Here is an 18,252-nt window from a genome sequence, read left to right on the forward strand (position 1 = left end):
CTATTCCTCTCATCTTGACCCTTACTTGGATGATTTTCACTTGTAAAGTCAAGCTGCGCCCTAGCCTAGAGTCTAGGGATGAATGCATCAAATTGCACTTGAGATGCCATGGGGGAGGAGAGATATCTTGAGAAGATGCCTGTCAAAAATCAGATCACCCCAACCTCCAATCAGTTCTACACAATGGTATAAAGGGCATATCAAACTGTGGGCAAAGGGTCTCTTTGTGTTTATAAAGAGGATCAAAGCTTAATTTGGCTACCCAGAAAATGAACTAAGATACGATATGAAGAAGAACTTCCAACATCAGCATTCTCTGGAAGACTCACACCAGAAGATGATCATCAAAAAACCTCCACAAAGATCCAGGCGATGCTGCAGTTGTAGTGGCATCCATCCCACCGGTTCCTGGACTTGCCATGGGAATGAAGAAGGAGATATCTAAGCTGGCCTGTGCATACAGTTAAACAACAAATTTGACTGGATCTATACTGTTGGAACTCAACCAAGAATTAGGAGAAGTTCAAGTTGTAGCTCTCCAAAATCTTACAACTACAGACTATCTACTGTTAAAAGAACATATGGGATGTGAACAGTTCCCAGGAATGGGTTGTTTTAATTTGTCTGATTTCTCTCAGACTGTCCAACTGGGACAATATCCATCATATCATAGACAAATTTTCACAAATGCCTAGGGTGCCTAACTGGTTATCTTGGCTTCACTGGAGATGGCAGGTAATTATAGATCTGCTTTGGTTATGTAACTGTATTCCTATTATGTTAATGTGTGTGCGCAATTTAGTTAGTAGTTTGAAACCTATACATGCTTAAGTTACTCTACAAGAAGATATGTCAAAGAAATAATCAATCCTCCCATGTTTTCTTCCATCTGCTACCTCTATAGCTTTTCTTCTTCCTTCCTAATTACAACCCTTAAATAGAATTCGTGCCTCATATTGAATTTACCGAGTATCATAATTCCTCCAAGTGGTAAAGATACCTCAAGACAAATGCTGGGCATAGAAGCCACAGGGCATAAATCTGCAAAGAAGTAAAAAGCTAACCTTTTCAAACATTATGGCTTCTCTCTCACTTACCAACTTTACATCTCCCTGTATGGCCCCGGAAGATGACTGGTTAGGCACAGACGGGTAAGATTCCTCAAGGGAGGAACAACCTAAGACAGGCACAGTCACAGGGGGGCCATCAGGTGAGAAATTGGAGATCAACAGTGGTGAGGCTTAGAACCTCACCCCCCCTGTTTTGAGAGAAATCTTCTGCATCCGTGGATGTTTTAATGCCCTTGTCTAGCTTGGATTAACACATAGTCTACAGGCACACACCTGATCATCTACAATTACTCTCTTACAACACTAAACTATGTTTTCTACCTTTATCTTGCATCTACCTACCACTTCAGCATTTTATTAAAAATAATAATAATAATAATAATAATAATAATAATAATAATAAAGGGAGAAATGTGGGATCCACATATAAATAAAGTAAAAAAATCAAATGAATATTCATATTTGACCTGATTGTTTATAGTTCATAATGCGTGATCAAAACCGAAAGTTTCTGTGATGACTGCCCTTGTACTGTTCACCATGTAAGAACTTATTCATTATGTAAGAATTTGTTCACCATGTAAGAACTTGTTCATTATGCTTCAGAAGATTGGAGACTGACAAGAATTAGGCTTGAGATGGATTAATGATTGTGCATTGAGTATTGACTCCCCTATACAGAATTTTATTGTTGTTAACAACCATTTGATCAATAAATATGAGGGATGCCCTCTCAAAAAAAAAAAAAAATCAGATCACCCCAGCAGTCCATAGGAACTTAGCAAAGTGGATTCAGCACCAAGGGGACAGAAATGGGAAAACAGGTGACACAGAGAAAGCTGATTGTTTAAGGACAGAATGTCCATATAATTTATCGCCTATTTTATTTTGAGAATGAAAGAAGATAGGATAAATAATACAAGAACAAAAGGCACAAACCTGGAATGTCCCTGATATAAACCAGCCCTCATGTCACCATCATCACAGGGAAAGGAATCCAGAGCTATACTGCAGTCCTCACTGTGGTGGAGATTTTATCTCTCTGTCCGCCTTTGTCCAAATGTCCATTGCTGATCAGCTCCCCTATGATGGACACATGCATTTTTTTCTCTTGGTTAAATGAAAAAGTACTTTAAATCAGGTATGATCAAGTCTTCTCTTTGCACCACCCAGTGCCTTTAAGGTGACATGTGGATACCCTTGATAGGACCAGGTGTGTGTTAATCTTATAGTAGAGCTATTAGAGGCCTAGGTCCTTCATTCACAAGTTTTTGAAGAATATCCTCCAGTACAGTTACTCCCAAATATCTCCTACACTTACTAGAAGGACATCCACTAAAAAAGTAGTATTCTTTTTCAGTTTTGGAACTTCGCATCAAGCAATTTTGGTACTTGGTAGAAAGAAAGCATGGGGTCCCCCCTTAACACCTTAGCCTAAAGCCCACATGTTTCTGTGTGGACATCCTTAAGTATTAAAACGTGATAAAATCTGTCAGAAAGTCATGGCATCAGTTGTGTAAGTTGTGATATGTAAATTATGACCCAATTTGTTGTGTAGCTGTCACAACTGTCAGGTAGAGCATAAAACTAAAGAAAAATGGTGAGCATCATCATCTTACAAAAAGAGATCTGTCCAAGCTTATGTTATCTATTATCCCATCTTTTCAACCATATTGTTTTTCAGCTGATATCTTACTTAGAGAAATAAGCTTCAGTTATCTGGAACAAGTACACACAATGCCAGATAAGAAAAGAATTTCCGTATTTTTTGTACCTTCCTGATTTTGAGTCAGAGATTAAATGCCCTTCCCTAGTCTGAGATTGTAAAGGCATTTTGTCCTCTTCTTGTAGAACTTGTATGGTTTCATTTTGAACACTTAAGGCTTTAGCCCATTTGGAATTTGTCTTCTGATAAAAAGTGACTCCAACTCTCTTTTAACATATGGCTAACCGCTTTCCCAGTGATGTCACATTTATCATACATAAAGACCAAAAAGTGATGGGATCTATTTTTTTTCATCTTCTTCCATTGGTCTCTCTGTTCATGAACTTGTACCACCTTGATTTAATCATGAAGTCTTTGTAGTGTGTTTTAACATTGGGTAGGGCCAGCCTCATTTTATCTCTCTTATTTCTCAGAACTTTCCTGGCTCTTCTTGCTTATTTGTTTCTCCATGTGAACTTTAGAATCAGCTAGCTTACTTTCTTTAAAAACTCAATGATATTTTTGTTAGGATTGTGTTAACTTCATAAGTTCCACTAGGAAAAATGAGAGCTTTCTATTGCCACATATTCCAATCCCAAGAATATGAGATGTCTTTTCATTTATCATAATCTTATTTTGTTTCCTTGAGAAATGTCTTGAAGTTTTCATATAAGTATTCACATTTCTCATTTTTATCTTTGTACTATTCTAAACAGGGCCTTTCTTTCTTTTTAATCTTCTAACTTTTATTTATTTACAAAGACTATTGATTTCTGTTAATTGATGTTGTATCTTACTAAGTCCTTTCATTGTATGCTTTTTCTCTTATTCTCTTGGATTTCCAGGTAAAAACTCTTATCTAAATAGAGAAATAAATTTACCTCCTCTTTCCAATTCTTTTTCTGGTCTAATTTTGTTAGGCAATAGTGATAACAGTGGGTATCCTTGTTTCATCTGTTACATTAGCAAGAATGCTATTTATGTTTCTTTATTAATTTTGATGCTAGTTTTTGTCTGACATGTATGTTGGATGGATAAAGATATAGAGATATGTATTATGTCAAGGAAGTATCTTATCAGTTCTTATTTTAATTAATATTTTTTAAATAAAAAAATAGTTGACAGGATTATACAACTACATTTCTGGGTCTGTGGAGATGATCATAAATGTTTTTCCCTAAGTCTTCAAATATGATAAATTATACTAATATATTTATTAATACCAGTCCATCCGTGTGTTTCAGAATAATCTCCAATTAATCAAGAAGTATTATTATTTTAATTTATTGCTAGATTCTGGCTGCTACAATTTGGTAGAGGATTTTTACATTGATGTACATAAGTTCCATTGAGTTGTAGCTTTCTTTTTGGTGCAGTGCTTGTCAGTTTGGTATCAATGTACATACATTATATTAAAGAACTTGGAATGTTTATTTCTCTATGTCTTGCAGCAATATAAATTGCTTGGGAACTAGATGATCTTTAATGATATGGTAAAATTCCCAGCAGCCTTGATTGATTGCCTACTCAGCACCAAACACTGTGCTTGGTCCCTGGAGATAAAGAAGTGAATGAAAAATGGTCCCAGCCTTTAAGAAACTCATGGTTTCATGGAGGTGATAAGCATGTTGATAATATATTACAAAATGGTTTTTATGTTTCTATAATAAAAGTATGTAGATGAGATACTGTGAGACCTTAAACAATGGTTTCTCAAAGAAAATAGGGAAATACACTCAACCAGTGTGGGCATTACTCATGAGAAAGGCAAGCAGAAGCCTAACCAGCGTGGTTCCAGAAGTCCTGTCTCCCCAGATCTGCCTTCAGCTGCTCAAGTTCCTTTAATAGATGACTAAAGACTACTTCTTTCTTTTTTTAAATTTATTTATTTATATTTATTTTGATATCATTAATGTACAATTACTTGAACATTATGGTTACTAGACTCCTCCTATTATCAAGTCCCCCCCAATACCCCATTACAGTCACTGTCCATCAGCATAGTAAGATGCTATAGAATCATTACTTGTCTTTTCTGTATATACTGCCTTTCCGTGTCCCCCCACCGCTACCTTATGTGCTAATCGTAATGCCCCTTTTTCCCCCTTATCCCTCCCTTCAAGTTCTTTTAATAGATGATTAAAGACTACTTATTTCAAATTAGAAACATTGTAAGCCCTAAAATACAGCTCCCGCTGAGAAAGGTGAGCCATCCATTTATATTTACACTTAGAAAGAAATGATTGATAGACTCTGTTCCTAATGGTAACTTTAGCACAGAAAAAAAAAAGAGCAAAGATTGTAAGGCCCTCAGTTCCAACAGTGAGACTAGTGAGGAAGTTCCAAAGGGAAAGAGAGGGCTGTCAACATTAAACTTTATCAAACTCACTCATTTGTCTGGTCTACCCATAATGCAATCAGGGAGTAGATAAGCTTCCCCACCTCTCTCTCTCTCTCTCTCTCTCTCTCTCTTCCTGCTCTTTCTCTCTCCTTGTAAAACTTTGTTGAGGAATTATACACATATACAAAAGTATACAAATAAAAAGTGGATAACTTGATTTTCAAAAATTGAATGCACTCATATAACCATTAGCCCCCTCAATCATTCCCCCATGGGATACTGTTTTTGAACTTGAAAAATGAAATCACCTAGTATATGCTTTTTTTGTATCTGGTTTCTTTTGTTCAGTATTATGTTTGTGAAATTCAGCCATGCTGATACATGTTAATTCAGTTCTCATTGCAATATATTATTACACTGTATGAATAAACCACAATTTATCTGTCCATTCTAATACTGATGAGCATTTAGAAAGTTTCTGGTTTGGAACTATATGAATCCTCATACTGATATAAGCATTCTTATCCAAGATTTTTCATTATTCTCCTAATGAGTTTTTAGCTAGGAGTGTAATTACTAGGTCATGCAATAGACATGTATTCAGCTTTTATAGGTACTGTCAAATACTTTTTCAAAGTGGTTGTACTCAATTTACACTCCCTCTAACAGCATATAGAGTTCTATTTGTTCTATATCTTCATTGATACTTGTTAATTCCCATCATTATCATTTTAGCCATTCTGTGCAAGCCACACATGAAACTTAGTTTCAGTACTTAGAAACCTTTGGCTAATTTTGGTTAAAGGACTCATTAAAAAATAAAATAAAAGGAACAGGAAGTTTTTATGTAGTTAAAAATTTCACTCATTCAGAGGATAAAATCATCCAAATGAGGCCTATTTTTATTTAAATCATTACTGGACAAAGTTCTAACTTTAGGAGGAAGCATTCTTTTAGATTTTTACATTTTTTCCAATATTGCTACAGTATCCTGCATACCACATTTCTAATAAATGACATCTCTAAGTGTGTGGAATAATAATTGTTCTGCATAAATAATACAAGATAATGAGCCAAAGAATACTATGTGAATTACAGAGAAAACAGTGGGTTGAACTACAGTAATTACTGGAAAAATTAAAGAAGTCAATCAGAAGGTCAATAAAAGGTAAAGAGGAATTAAGCAGAGCAGAGAAAATGGACACTTTTTTTATTGAGGTTGGAGCATTCCTTCTAAATTAAGATCATGAAAAAAGGAGTTGCAAAAATGTGAACCTTAAATTGTAGAATGTCTTCTCCACCGTGATTCAGGAGCTTTTAAACAAACTCTCCAGGGATAAAAGTGATAGTCAACTCTATCCATTCAAACAGATGCTGAATAAATCCTCTTATTATACTGGGGAAGACAAAAAATGGAAATAAGAGAGACAGAAGCAGAGGAATTGGAATGTTCTGAAATGGTTTCTGATGGATATTACAATTTTTTAGAACAAGCTATTCCCAGAATGTATTCAGACATAAGGGCTAAGAAGATAGGAAAATCTTGTTTTAGCCCTTCCTATTAATTTTTAAAGGTATTAAGTATGATATAGTAACATGTACTTCCTCCTGTAGTAGCACTTAGCAGTGTTAAACTGTCTCTTCCTCATAGACCATACCCCCAGAGAAAGCAAGGGCCTTTGAACATTGTTCTTCATTGCCCATCATAGTGCCCAAACCACTCAATAAATATTTGTTGAATACATGAACAAATGAACAAACAAATAAGGACTGAGTCTAGATTAACACTTTCCTTTGTCTTTTATTGACTAATCCCCATATTTTAATCTTTCATATCTTATGTTTTAATATAAAGGGGAAGATGTTGAGATCTAGTCCCATTATACTTAATTTCTTGTCCAAAAGGAAACATGTGCGCGAAGGATTCCAGAGCAGGAGAGAGGATGAGGCGGCCAACTCTGACCTTGAGGAAGGTCAGAAGGGCATTAAGAATTTGCAAAAACGCTGAGAGCAAACCACCAAATGGACACCTTAATGTTAAACATGTGTAAGAAACTAAATGAGGATATGGAGAAGTAAACATAATGTAAAGGAAAGTGTTTGAATACAGTAATTCTGAATTAACTATAAAGGACAGCAATGAGAGATGAGAGAAACTTGTCATAATTAAGTGACTCTATATCACCACAAGTAGGACAAATTTTAGAATATTTTATAAAGAGGAAAAGAAAAACTTATAATCTATGCTTGAGACCAAGAAAGGAGGCTGGAATAAGACGGATCCTTTTAAAATGAATATTAATGAGATTTCCTTAAAGAGCACAGATTGGCCAGATTTCTGCACTGTGATAAAAGGTATGGTCCTCACCTTGAGCAATGAGTAAAGATAAGCTTCTAAGATTTAAGCCAGGTCCCTGAACCCTGGTCCTCTGCAAACTGTGCAGCTACCAGTGCCTCAGCCAGGTTTTATTTTAACAACATTTACAATTTCCCTTTCAGTGGAAGCAAGGCTGAGGGACCATCTGAACAGATAATGAAATAACTGTGAAAGTTCAGAGCATGCTGAACAAAACAAATATGTTTTGCCCAATTTATGCAAACTAAACATATTGTCAAGGTTTTAAAGCAGTTTATCCAAAATATGCACGAAATACAGCAATTTCTCAAGTAGCCTGGCAGTAGATGAATTAAATGGAAATGTGCCTCTGAAACAGTTTAATCAGACTATATAGATATGCTGAACATTTTGATAGTTTCATGATATGAATTCATGAATAACCTCTTTGCCTTAAGGAATACCCAATTAAGCTCACCCTAAAACTACAACTCTTGCCCCTTCTTAATGGAGTTCTTCCAGTACAGGTTCCAGGAGCATCTTTATTTTTGAAACCTCTGTTAGAAAAGAAAGGAAATTCAGTGCTTGTTCCTTTCCCCATGGCAGACAAACCAGATCAGTGGTGGGCCTCCATCACTGTTGCTTTCACACAGAGGAGGACCAGGGCTCAGTATGTCCGTGGAGAGCTTTTCTACTCCCCAGCCATGGCTGTGCTGAATAGGTCACTGGATTCTGTAAACATCCAAAGTTAGAGATTCTTAAACCCAACTTTAATACATCTTGGTGTGTTAGGTTCTATAGGAGGACACAACCTGTAAAACAGTCTTCCAAAGGAAGGCTATCCCTGGAGAAAACTTTAAAGAGTTTTGAATGAATAAAAGCATTTCTGCATATGACAACTTCTCAATGGCTTTAGATTTCTGAAGGAGCAAATTGTGATTCTTAGGGCAGATCCTTGGTGAGGGCTGTGGCGAGTGGTGCTTAAAATAGCCTTGCCCTCCTCTTCTCTCCCGACACTCCCCCTCACCGAGCAGGTTCATTCAACGCCTAGCCTGTATGTAGCTCCTGAAAAGCAGGCTATACTCTAACTGGTATCTTAGAAAGATGTGACAGATACCCCAAATAGTCATTGATTTTTCTATAATGTCTTTGGAGCAAGCAGAGTAGTCAAACTTTTTACTCAATATTATCTCAGATTTTGGTAAGAAGAGTTTCTGCTCTTATGAAATACAAAGGGTCATCATTTTGGACTTCTTTTATAGTGACTGATCAGATTTCTAAGTCCTTTGCTTTGCACCTTTCCTCAGTAGACTCAGCAATAGCCAGTCTAGTTGTAGGGCATTGACATTTCTTTTGGTAACTTCCTCAACAAAAACCTAGGAATTATTTCTCATAGACTTGCCAAACGTACTCTCTACTTGTTGGGCATCCTGCTGGATTTATTGTTAGTAACAATACCAGTCAGTTTTATTGGGATTCTTCAGTGCCTGGAAAAAAGTGGAGACAAGTAGGATGCCTTGCAATTCTCTCCTCATAGAAAACTTGGCATTTTCTTGCAGTAGTTCTGGTGAACATGTTTTTATGCGCATTTTCTATTATGTTCTTAAATCCAATTTAGTGTTTAAAAATCTTAAGAGGTATGCGAAACTGTGTACCAATAAAATGTTCCATAAACATCTCTAAGAATGTCTCCTCTGGCATCAGACTGGAGAAATTTGAGTTGGGGAGGGAGGTTGACTGACAATATTGTTATTTTACAAACATATGTGTGGAAGTTACCATTTGATGGATAGACACAACTTTACCCAATAAACTTAATGACCCTTTATTTAATGCCATACTTATAGCCTTTGAATTTTATTCTTAAAATGTTCCACCCATTCTAACTCGAAGTGGGAAAAATTCTTGTAACCATTCTATTAGTAGGCAAAGGAAATTTATTATCCTCTAAGAAAAGGGAAAAAAACAAATATCATGGCCTATCACCCCGGTATGTAACAAAAATATTATATAACTTCTTTAGTAGTGTTAAAATATTTTTTTCTGTCAAACCACTTGCTAAACTGAAAATCTATTATTCCTACTAAGCTGCATCAAGACTCATACCAAGTTCAATACTGTTTGTACCTTACGAGAGAATTTGGTTGAGAATAATTATACAATGGGCAGCAAATGAAGCCAGTACAATCCTAGTCCCACTCCGTCCCTGCCTGTGACCTTGAGAATGTCACTTTAACTTCCTAGGGCTCACCTGGAAAATGCATAGTCATACCTCCTTCACACATTGCTATTTTAAGGACAATGTAATATGAACTAACAGAGCCATACCAGGTGGGTGGGAAAATCTTTCAGGTAATACTGAAGTAAGTTTTTAATTAACTGATAGTGAGTGAATATATTTTATGGTATTTTAGAAACTATCTACTTTACTTTCTTAATCTTATGCTTACCTTCAGGCCATACATTTCCCTTCAGTAGCCTAAAGTAAAATTCTTTCTCTTTATCTGTCCTGATGTACTCCTTGTATACCCACAGTGTACCAAGAGGTGCTCTGCTGAAGAACTTTTCATGCCTCATATTTAATAAACCTCCAAGTCTTCCCAGGCTTTTCATTCACAGCACCTTTCCTTTACATATTATCTTCCAGTTTAGACCCTCCCAAACTCTCACCTAAACAACTGCAGGTTCAAATCCACACTCTGCTACTTACCAGTAGTGTGAAGCCACTCTGTGGCTCAGATTCAGCAGTTGTAGAATAGCGAGAGAGTAAAACCCAGGACTGAGGAAGTAAAGCTCACTCTGGCACAATCAGGCGGTGAAAATGGACAGACAATCACAGACGAAGCCAACACAAAACAATGATTCTTCCAAGGTCAGCCAGAGCCACAAAATGCTTTACACCCTTTCTCCTCTTGACTAATTACTGCTTTCTTATCAGTGACTTCCCCAGGCTCACTTTGTTCCTGAAAAAGATTACTGAAATACTGAATTGCTAATCTACCCTCACTTCATGGCAGCATTCAGCCCAGAGTTAATTCTGTTTCTGGGCATCCCAATCCAGAGATGGTCCAGGTTCGCCTTTGCTCCTCCTCAGAATCCCAAACCCTACAAAAATCCCCTGCTGACTCCTTCTTCCCAAGATACTCCATGATTTCCCATGGTGTGGGCATTCCCGTGTTGCAGCAAGTTGAATAATCCTATCTTTGTGGGACTGCAGTGTGTTCCTGATTGCTCTATTGGATGGGATTCATCAGTAGGAACATTCCCTTACAATATCATTCCCTTAAGGATAATGAGAAAATTAAATGAGACATTTATGCAAAGCACTTTCAATAATAGATGGCATACAGTAAGCACTAAATAAATGCTAGCTACTCTTTATTGTAGTTACCATCATTCCCATTGTAACCTTTTACGTTGTATCATTGTATCCTTGTTGATGTCTTCCACCAATCTCTTCTCTACCAAGTAACCCTACATGAGGCTTCAAATTATTCTCATCCATTTATACGCCTATTTGAAATTTTTTCCATTGCTGTCAAATAAATTCCAAACTAAATCAATTATCTAATCTCTGCTATATTGACATCTATGGCTTTTGTCTTCATATTGTCCCACAGGGAACCTCCACTCCAGTTGGCTGGGTTTTTCCTGGTTGCCAAACCATTGCTTAACATTTTTACCCACAGTGGCTTGTACTCTTACTCAAGACAAATTCCCAGCTTGCCATGTCCACCTGACCTTTTCTAATTCTCTAAATACTGCTCATCCTTCAGCCTACTACAAAGCCTTCTTCCTCCAGAAAAGCACCCACCTTGAACTTGAACTCATCCTCCCTGAACCACACAAAGCCTTGCTGCTTATTCCACACAGCATAAAATCACATACTTCTTTGCATGGTTACGTTTCTCACAAATACATTTTTATCTAGATTGTAAGCCCCTGGCAAATATTGGATCATGTATCTCTTATTATTACATGTAATTTTGTCATAAATAAATGATATCTTTCGAATACATAGCTTCACAAATCAACTTTTGCATTTCCCTAAATGCTATATTTTTTCCACAAACTCCTTGCCAATTAATTTGCACACTGAATTTCTCTAAACATGGGAATTCAAGGGTGGGCTCCTCAAGCATGTTCAGGGTGGGGTTTTCAATTCCAGACTTCAAAACAAATGCATAATTTGCATATAGTTACAGTGCCTTAATCTCTCTTTCTGCCACAAAATCGTTTTTAGAAAGAGTTGCCTGTACCTGACCTATGACGTTTTTTTTAGCTGTGATAGTTTCCCTTTAAGTTTCTAATTCGTTACTTTCTAAAATAGCATTATAGTGAATGTTGTGATTATTTCTATCTCTACTTATGTGCCCCTAAATTATATTAATATTGTTTTCTTTACCTCTTGAAGTTTCCCAAATTGTTCAACTTATCTTCTCTTAATTTATTACCCCACCTTTAATTCCCTCTATGAGGTCATTTTATAATATTTCATTTCATGCATTCTGATTTATTCAGATGGAACTATCCTATTTCTCTTAGGTTCATTGGTTTTGCTAGTTTCTTCTCAACATTATCTCTTTCCTTTGAGACTCTTCTGCTACAGAGTTCAGGGCATGTTTCCATTCCTATATCATCCTTTTCATGTAAGCCAAATACTTTTTTTCTAATCTTCTTGAAAAGAAGTGTAATCTATTTCAGCTTTATTATGGTGTTCCTTAGCATGTTCTAGCATTCTTAGAGATTTAAAAGCTCCTCCCTGCTGAATTAAGATTTTATATTCTTCCTTAATTTTCATGTCTCAAAAGACTATTCTTGAATAGACAAAAGAGTGGTTGGTGACTTTGTCCTGTTATGACTTGCTCTTAGCCATGAATAGTCACTGAGCCCTCCTATTCATCTTCTCCATCACTGACTGAGAACCACCATTCTAGCCTTTGTGTACTCAAGGGAGGTGCTGTAAGAGCTGCCAAGTTCATCTGTGAAACCTTCTACTCTACTTTTTTAAATGATCAAATATGTATCAGTTATTATTAATATGACTAATTATTAGTCCTGTCATTTCTCTGTTAGTATTCTAACACATGACTAAAGAAGACCTGCCCAACTCTTGTTGGGACAGAAACAACAAATTCAGATGTAAAAATCTAAGTTCAAGTCTGGCTTCAACCCCTTCTGGCCAGATGATCTTGGATGACATGTAGCTGCTGTGAACCTCTTTCTGCTATAAAGTAGAAATAACAGTAACTATGTAATACAGTTGTGTAAGTTTTCACAAATGTGAAATACCAGGATTTATTAAAGATTTTGAAGCTAAAGAGCTGTGTTTTTTGGTATACTCATCTACTAAAACACACTCACACACACACACTCTGAGCCCCACAGTGCACCGAACTGGAAAAACTAGACAATGATTAATAAGGTGTAGTTCCATTAAATTACCTCCTATAAGCAGCCACTGATGTTGCTTTATGGCAAAAGTAAAAGTTGGTTTCTTTAAAACAAAAGTGAAAGTAAGAAAAGAAGACAGGAAAAAAAAAGCCAAGGCAAGTCATCCTTTCTCTTGCTTCTTTCTTAGCGCTCCCCCATCCAATCCACCAAGTTCAGTGGCTAAGGTGGTTTCCACCCCCTAAATATATCTCACAATCACCCCCTTCCTCCATCTTCTTCCCCACCCACGCCTCAGCCCAAGCTGCACCAAGCTGCCAACCAGTCTCTCTGCACTAGTTCTGCCTCATTCCGATCCATGTGCTAATCCAATGACTCACCATCCTCCCGTGACTCTCTGGTGACTTCCCAGGTCATTGAGAGGCCCTTTCTTCAGGGAATAGCTGTGTGCTCCTGTAGCTGCTGCCCTTTCTCTTTAACAAGGCTGATACCTTTGCCTTTACAGAACTTGCCATATTCTGAATTGTTTGCAGATTAATTGTACATTTGCCTCATGTTTGCTCCCTTCTAATAAGTTCCTTGGTGGAGGCAGGGAGCCAATGCCACACACATGACAATTCCTTAGGATCTGTGTATTGAATGATGTGAAAATTGCAAAGTTGCAAAGACAAGACAGATGTGAGAGGGAGGAGAATGAGTTGAGGCAATACCTAGCGATTCCGTGCTGCGGGCCAGATCCCTCAGGGTCGTGCAGGTGTTCTTATCTTGCTTGGGAAGAAGCAAGCTTAGTCAGTATCTCACTTGTCTTATACCACCTCTACCACCCTAGTCCGAGCACCATCATTTATCACCGGATGACTCCATCTCTCTCTTCTTCCCTCTTGCCACCCTACCCACTACCTACCACCTGGTTCAGTCTCCAACAGTAGCCATCACCTTTTTAAGTGACTATAAATCAGATTATATCCCTTGCCTATGTAAAGCTCTTTAATGATTTTCCATCAAAATTAGAATAAAATCCAAAGTTAGTACAGGGGCCTCCAAATTCAGAAACCTTCCCAATTCTCTGACCTCTATCTAGCTCTTCTGTGCAACTGGAATGGTCTTTGCCAGGATCTTCCCAAATCTTAAACCTTGCTATTTATTCACATCTCAGCTTAAATGCACCACCTCATTTTCTTGACTACCCCAAGACTAGCCTTCATAACAGCTATCACTGTGACTAATTTCCAGTTTATTTAAGCGTGCATGGTCTGTCTCCATGCCTGTGGTGGCCCTCCCCTGTAAGCTTGCTGGAGTATGGCACCCTGTCCATTTAGTTCCCTGCTGATTTGCCAGTGCTTAGACCAGTACCTGGCTGTTAAAAGCAGATAGAGAATATTTGTTGGCTTCATGAGCACTCCCTCATATCGTGAGCAAGTTGTTTTGCAAATTCCTCATCTCCACTGTCATGAACATGCTCTTTCCCTCATAAGGCATCTTTAGGAACCACTTTAATACCCTGTGTTTGCTCAGCCTTTATGATCCACCAGATAGCCAGAAAGAAAAAGCCACCATGAGTCATGCTGTGCAATGTTGAGTACCTTGAGAGCAGGTGATATTTTTCACAGTGTCAGCTGCAGTTCCCTGCAAGTGCTTCCCTGTTGCCATGGTAAAATCTTTCTAAAGCAAACCCAGCCAAAGAGAAGCTGATTCTCCACTGCTCCTGAAGTCTCTGCACAGTTCCCCACATGGACCCAGCAAAGGACCTTGCTTACGGCGAGCACCCACCTAATGTTGATCTGAGTTAAATTGAGTTGGGACTTTGATACCTATAGTACTCTGCCTCTGAGCATCATGTCAAATGCCAAGTTTCCAGGATTTCAGACAGAAGATTCGTGATACTCTTTGTTGGACACTAAATTCTCAGGAGGCAAACACCTGTAATAGTTTCTACCCATAATAATAATTATAGCTTACATTTATTAAGCACTTACTTTCATTGTCTCATCAAGGTGACAGATACCATAATTAGTTTCATTTTACAAATGAAGAAATAGAGGTTCAAAGAAGTTAAGTAATTTATAGCAGTTGACACAGAGAACACAAACGTAAGACCAGATTAAAACCCTGGGGCCACCCTCTTCACCTACACCTTCAGGGTTTTCCAGGAAGCCTACACCACTTCTTCAGGGTCCCTGGGGGAGGCGCCCTCTTGTAACTACGGGTGGTTGGTGATCCAAGTGCAGCTGTATTTTTGTCTGCTACTATCCCTTTGAACTCTAGACAATATAGGTAATATTCCTCTCCCCTACGACCCCGTAACTTTTCTACTCGCTCACAGGAAGCCACTTCATGTGTCAGTCTTAATTAAAACATTAGAATGTACAGTCCAAGAAATTAGGCAAAACTCAGAAGTTGCTTGAATCTGCTCTCTGAGCTTGACTCGCTGTGGGTAACCCTGGCCACGTCCATTTCTCGTGTCCGCCCACACCCCCAGCTCCCAGCCCTGGGGTGGGGAGGGCAGCAAGGGACTAAGACAGTTCTGACTTGAACTAGCGCCCCTGAGAACTGGTTCCAGGCTACCTGCCTGGCAGATGTCTAAAAGCTGACTCTTGCGCACAATGAGTCCTTGACTCTTTGGAGGACCCCTGACGGGTCCTTCTGCCCCATTCCCTGTCCCCTGCACAGTAGCCTGCTGGTCCCTTTCTCGGCTTCCCTCTTCCCAAGGTAGGATTTGTGGGGAATAGCTAAGAAAATCCAACCTGTCTGTGTCCTGTTTGGGCCACAGACACACTCTTATCCCTTGGTGCCCAAAACACTGCAAGTGCCCATCTCAAAATGGCCATCACAGCAGTTTTATGGTTGTGAGACCAAGGCGGAAGCCTGCCCTTCTCTAGATACACCAGTTCATGGTTTCCAGTTGCAGAGTTAAAGCTCTCTGAGTGTCCCACAGCTACCTGTCCCAACCCGACGTGCAGTGAGAGACTCGGCAGCCCCCTGGAAGGAAAGAACGTGGGTGGGGATCCAGGCAAACCTAGAAAGCCTCCTCACAGCCCCCTCTGTCTCTGCTCTTTCTTCTTACGTTTTTTTTTTTATTCTGATAAGATAGACATAACATAAATTTCATCATTTTAACTATTTTTAAACGTGCAGTTCTGCAGCATAAGAACATTAACATTGTCCTGCAGCGGTCACCACCATCCATCTCCAGAACTTTTTCATCTTCCCCAACTGAATGAAATTCTGTCCCCACTAAATACTAACTCCCCGTCCCTCCCCCACCACACCCTCTGGCATCCACCTTTCTACTTTCTGTCTCTATAAAGTTGTCTACTCAAGGAACCTCATATATGTGGGATCATAAATTGTCCTTTTGTGCCAGGCTTATTTCACTTAGCATAATGCCTTCAAGATTCATTCATGTTGTAACGTGTGAAAGTATCCTTCCCTTTTAAGTCCGAACAAAATTCCATTGTATCTATATACCACATTTCCTTTATCCATTCATCCATCAGTGGACATTTTAGTTGCTCTCACCCCTTGGCTACTATGAATAATGTTACTATAAACATGACTGAGTATCTGTTTAAATCCTCTTTCTTTCACTTCTTTTGGGTATATACCCAGAAGTGTAACTGCTGAATCATATGGCAATTCTAGTTTTAAATGTTTAGGAAATAGCCCTACTGTTTTCTACAGTGGCTGCACCATTTTGCATTCCCTCCAACAGTGCACAGGGTTCCAATTTCTCCATATCCTCACTATCGCTTGTTATTTTCCATTTTTGTTTTTGTTTTTTTTTTTGTTTATATAAGAGAAACCCTAATGACTATAAATAGTATTTCATTGTGATTTTGATTTGCACCTCTTTAATGACTAGTGATCTTTTCATGTACTTATTGGCCGTTTGCGTATCCTCTTTGGAAAAATGTCTATTCAGATCCTTTACCCACTTTTTAATCTGGTTGTTTTTGTTGCTGTTGACTTGTAGTTCTTCTGTATTCTAGATATCAATCCTTTATCAGATACATGATTTACAAATATATTGTCCCGTTCCACAGGTTATCGTCTCTCTCTGTTGATGATGTCACTTGATACACAAAGTTTTTAATTTTGAGGTAGCCTATGTTTTTCTCTTTTTGCCAGTGCTTCTGGTGTCATACCCAAGAATTCACTACCAAATCCAATGTGACAAAGCTTTTCCCCTATGTCTTCTTGTAAGAGTTTTACAGTTTTGGCTGTTTCAGGTCTTGGTCCATTTTGAGTTCATTTTCTGTATATGGCATAAGTTATCTGACTCCCTTCTTAAAGTTTTGACCTGCTATGGATCCTAGCATCCATTTAGAAATCCCTCATATGCAAACTTTCTTACACTTACTTTGGTGTGCAGCATTTATCATATAGGTACTTCATGCAAAGATGAGTCAGAAAGAGTCCAGTTCTAACATCTGTGTGATGGGAATACAGGAAGTGGAAACTACGTATTATCAACTGTTCCCCCAATTAGATTCCATGCAGTGCAAATCCTACTAGGGCAGCGAGTCCACACATTGGAGTTTCACAAAAGTGAAAACACAGTAAAAATTTTGTAATCTGTGAACAGTAGGGAAAGGCAAGAGGAGTATTCAACATAAAGATGAAAAGGCTGAGGAGTGATAAGAATAGTTTGCAAGCATATGACAAGGGTTGCAGACAGCTGTTCCCTTACTTCTCTGAGGAAAGAACAAAAGGAAATAAGTTTCAATTGCAGCATGAGGATTAATTTAGATATTTCCTGAGAATGTGTATCTAGGTTACCAAGGATGGTAAATCTTTTTCTTTAGAGATTTTTCTTTTTAAAGAAAATAAAAGACTGGGTGGGGGTAGGGGCACAGTAAATGACTCCTTAAAGTCTCTTCCTTATTGGGAAATGATATTTCAGGGAAAAAAAACCCATGTTTTGAAAGGAATTGATTTCCTTGTCTGACTAGTCCATAATTTTGAACACTGAGAATTAAAACCCAAAGTGCTCTCAGATATATAACTTTCACAAATGTTGCTGCCTATTTCCTGTATGCAATTTCTGTGCCATTTATGAGAGCTAAATGTTAGCAACAATTATAGCTACATAGCATCTTTGTGTTACTTTTGTTTTTTCATTCTTTGCCATGTTTCATATTTGAATGTTGCAGGAAAAAAATCAACAGCATTAACCATTCCTTTTCAGATTCCATGCAGTGCAATCTGACCACATGCAGTGGCTGACCACAATAAGGAAGGAAAATGGTTTCACTATCTATAACATCACATAATCCAAGAATCAGTTTGGTTTTAAAATATATCCCCTGACTTAGCAGGGACAGATTGACCTCCCTGTGAGAGCTGAAGGTGAGGGAAGAGGGCTATCAGTAAATGTAGTCTGCATCCTCTGAGAACGTCCTGATGGCTC

The 18,252-nt window shown here is 38.1% G+C and overlaps 1 protein-coding gene and 1 long non-coding RNA gene across 6 annotated transcripts in view; one reads left to right on the plus strand and one right to left on the minus strand.

Moving 5' to 3' along the window:
• Window positions 1-10,562, minus strand: part of LOC108400333 (uncharacterized) — a 30,862-nt gene extending 20,300 nt beyond the window's left edge. Inside the window, exons 1-2 of one of the 3 annotated variants that reach the window (XR_005055943.2) lie at window positions 10,162-10,562; window positions 2,010-2,153 (exon numbers count right to left, since the gene is read on the minus strand). This is a non-coding gene — a long non-coding RNA (uncharacterized lncRNA). The remainder of the gene's footprint in view (window positions 1-2,009; window positions 2,154-10,161) is intronic. The other 2 variants (XR_001853861.3, XR_001853862.3) reach the window with 2 other exon arrangements.
• KCNB2 (potassium voltage-gated channel subfamily B member 2) overlaps window positions 1-18,252 on the plus strand; it is a 391,562-nt gene that overhangs the window by 269,610 nt on the left and 103,700 nt on the right. The gene's annotated exons all lie outside the window — the stretch shown is intronic.

The sequence above is a fragment of the Manis javanica genome, chromosome 2 (assembly GCF_040802235.1).
Source record: "Manis javanica isolate MJ-LG chromosome 2, MJ_LKY, whole genome shotgun sequence".
Classification (NCBI taxonomy): domain Eukaryota; kingdom Metazoa; phylum Chordata; class Mammalia; order Pholidota; family Manidae; genus Manis; species Manis javanica.